Source organism: Homarus americanus, unplaced genomic scaffold (assembly GCF_018991925.1).
Source record: "Homarus americanus isolate GMGI-L3 unplaced genomic scaffold, GMGI_Hamer_2.0 scaffold37281, whole genome shotgun sequence".
NCBI classification, from domain to species: Eukaryota; Metazoa; Arthropoda; class Malacostraca; order Decapoda; family Nephropidae; genus Homarus; species Homarus americanus.
In genome coordinates, this window is record NW_024756178.1 from 14094 (window position 1) to 17907 (window position 3814).

Genomic DNA, 3814 nt, shown 5'->3' on the forward strand with positions numbered 1-3814 from the left:
AGAGTAGGTCATAAGTGCGTGGTCGGGCAGAGTAGGTCGAAGAGGGTGGTCAAGCAGAGTAGGTCGGCAGAGTAGGTCGCAAGTGCGGTGGTCGGGGCAGAGTAGGTCGAGCAGAGTAGTCGAAGTGCGGGTCGTGGCAGAGTAGCGTAGTGCGCGTGGTCGGGTAGAGTAGGTCGTGGCGCGGGTAATGTGGCAGAGTAGGTCGGGCGCGGTGGTCGGCAGAGTAGGTCGGCGCGGTGGTCGGCAGAGTTGGTCAAATGCGGTGGTCAAGCAGAGTAGGTCGAAGCGAGGGTGGTCGTAAGCAGAGTAGGTCGAGTAGAGTAGGTCGCGCGCGGTGGTCGGGCAGAGTAGGTCGGGCAGAGCAGGTCGTAGGCGGGTGGTCGGCAGAGTAAGTCGTAGCGCGGGTCGGGCAGAGTAGGTCAGTGCGGTGGTCGGCAGAGTAGGTCGGCGCGGTGGTCGGTAGAGTAGGTCGAGTGCGGTGGGAAGTGCGGGTGGTCGGCGCGGTGGTCGGGCAGAGTAGGTCGAAGTAGGTGGCAGTAGGCCGTGGCGCGGTGGTCGGGTAGAGTAGGTCGTGGTGAGGGTGGTCAGTAGAGTAGGTAGTCGCAAGTGCGGTGGTCAGGCAGAGTAGGTCGTGGCAGAGTAGGTCGGGCGCGGTGGTCGGAAGAGAAAGGTGCGCGGTGGTCGTGCAGAGTAGGTCGGCGCGGGTTGGCAGAGCAGGTCGTGGCGCGGTGGTTGTGGCAGAGTAGGTCGGGCGCGGTGGTCAAGTAGAGTAGGTCGTAAGTGAGTGCCTGGTAGAGTAGGTCGGCAGAGTAGGTCGAAGTGCGGTGGTCGGCAGAGTAGGTCGAGCGCGGTGGTGCAAGTAGAGTAGGTCGAGTGCGGTGGTCGTAGTAGAGTAGGTCGGTAGAGTAGGTCGCAGGCGCGGTGGTCGGGCAGAGTAGGTCGGCGCGGTGGTCGGCAGAGTAGGTCGGCAGAGTAGGTCGAAGCGCGGTGGTCGGGCAGAGTAGGTCGAGGCGCGGTGGTCGAGCAGAGTAGTCGAAGTGAGGGTGGTCAGAGTAGGTCAGTGAGGGTGGTCGGCAGAGTAGGTCGAAGTGCGGGTGGTCTAAGCAGAGTAGGTCAAGTGAGGGTGGCATGCAGAGTAGGTCGCAAGTCGAGGAGTTGTATTGTACAGTAAACCTATTACTCCTTCATCAGTCGGTGACATATGTTTACTTCCTACATCCTGAGACTAATTTACAAATAATAGTGGTGTAGATTAATACAGTACAGGTTGACAACCCTTTATCCGAAATTCCAAAAACCGAAAAGCTCTAAAAACAGAAAGTTTTTGTGGGCATTTTTTTTTTTTTTTAAACAGGGATTAGCCCACCGGGCATAAATCACTGACTCACATCGGCCTGTGGGCGAAATGTAATTGTAATTGTAATAGTAATAGTAATAATAATTATAATAATAATATTATTCATAGTAAATAAAAAATTTTAATTAAAATACTGTACCAAAATAAAATAATAATGATAACAATAATAATAATAATAGTAATAATAAAATATAATAATAAAATTAATAATAATAATAATAACAATAATACTGTAATAAAATAATAATAACAATAAAGAAATACAGTACAAGAATGAAAAAAAGATCAAAAGTGAGAAATGTGACCTAGACCTATGGATCATTATTACAGTATTATTATTATTATTATAATAATAATAATATTTTCGCCCCCCAGGCCCTGATGTGGGTCATGGATCTATGCCCGGTGGGCTAACAAAAAAAAAAAAAAAAAAAAAAAAAAAAAAAAATAAACCATTCTGAAAACCGAAAATTCCGAATCCAAAATGCCTCTCCCCAAGGATTTTGGATATGGATTGTCAACCTGTATAACCTTTTTTCTATATTTTCAATTTTTTCCGTTTTTTTTCGCCTCAGGCCTGCTGAGGGTCGCTTGACCTGTGCCGGGTGGGTTAATTCCCATAAAAAAAGAAAAAAAGTTACATCAACAGTTACTATGGCCTGGTTCTCACATTATATATATATATTAACATCTCATATTTCGTATGATTTCATTTCATGCTTTTTAATTCTCACAGCACTACCTAATGTAACCAAGTCTTATATTTGGCTTAAACAGTGAGTTTCCAGAGATCTAGCCAGTTGACTGGCCACCGCCTTCAATGACGTCACAGCCCTCATACCAGTTACAGTCATTTCTGCTACAACCTGTGGTTTTGTCAACGCCAATTGGTTGTACCGCCGATTGATGAATAGGGAACACTGTTTGTAAAACGCGAACTTTTGCATTATCAATGTTGGCTATAACACGATTCCATCCTCAACGTTTTAAGCATGGCACACGGTTATGCAAAGTTTACAGTTCATGTTTGTTTGTGAAGTGTTTTTTGAGACACTATTTTTTTTTTTTTTTTTTTGCAAATTTAGCTGTTACCCATAAATACTGTAAGAAAAGAATAAGTAAGAATGTTTCGAGCGAGGACTATTAACTTACACCAGCGCCTTCTGTTTACATCAACGGATCAGTTGAATCGCCAGGTTTCTGTCAATTACCTGTGATTTTTAATATTTCCAATTTTGATAAGTTAGCTATGAATAGGAAAGACAAGGTAAGAGGAATGTTTCCAAGAAGTTGCCTGTGATCAAATTGTCGGTGGTGAACGTAAAGAGGTTTACAAGGAACGAACTATGGCGTTGTAGCCAGCGCATCCAGGCCACCACGGCTGTTATTAGTGTGGATTTTTGGGTGGTGCTCCACCTGTCAAGTCAAGATAATGGCCTCCTACTGGGGGTCCTACTGGTGCTGGGACAGACTCACCTAAGAGGCCAAATGGAAAAAGGACGGGACTTTCATAAGGGAGTTAAGTTTGCCAAGGCACTTGATGCAGGATAAGCAGCGTGATTAAGTTACTTGAGGAAGGCCTAAAAACTAGTTTCAGCACAATCAGGTCAATAAAGGCAGAATTTGTATCATTTGGAGGTTATAAATGGGAAAATCAGAGGTTGATGTAGAGTGGCCAGTCTATATTGTTATTTTTACCACTAGTTTATGTATTTGTATTTGGCATTTGAATTTAGGCTTAATTTTTTCCAGTCTATATTACTGGCAAAATACAAGATCTTCTGTACTTCAAATAATTTAACTACAGTATAGTTAGCAGGTATACCCTATTGTCCTTGCTCTCCTTGTTACTAGCAAATGCATTTCCATTGACAGCATAACTATGAATGCAAATCTGTTACCTGGTTATCAAAATATGTACTCTCCCTTCCCGGTCCTGATGTATTTGGACATGAACACAACACGCACATAACAGTCTCCGGTTCAGTTGGTGTCTTATTGTAAGCTGCCTTCTTGTTCTTTCTTCTTGCACCTGAATATCACCATGACACCTGCCACCTGTTCTCACTAATGTAATGAAACAGGATGAGCAATCATTCCATAATGCAAAACCAATGTCATGAGTAACCTCGCTGATTTATGCACCTTAGATACTATTTCAGCCCCAGGGGATGGGTTGACAAATGTGAATATAGCGTACTATATTTTCATGAACTGAGGTTACTGATGGAATCGCTCAACAAATATGAAACAATATGGCCGATAGCATATTCATTTGCCATATCCAATTACAATAACATTATGATTCACAGCATTTGGATATTATTTCTCAATCGAGAATGTGATAATAATATCTACCGTTCATAAACATTATCTGATACAGTGCCGAACAGTAATGGTCAAGTCCTCCTTGGGATCAACAGTCACCGTGGGGCATTACACGAGGGGTTGGATACA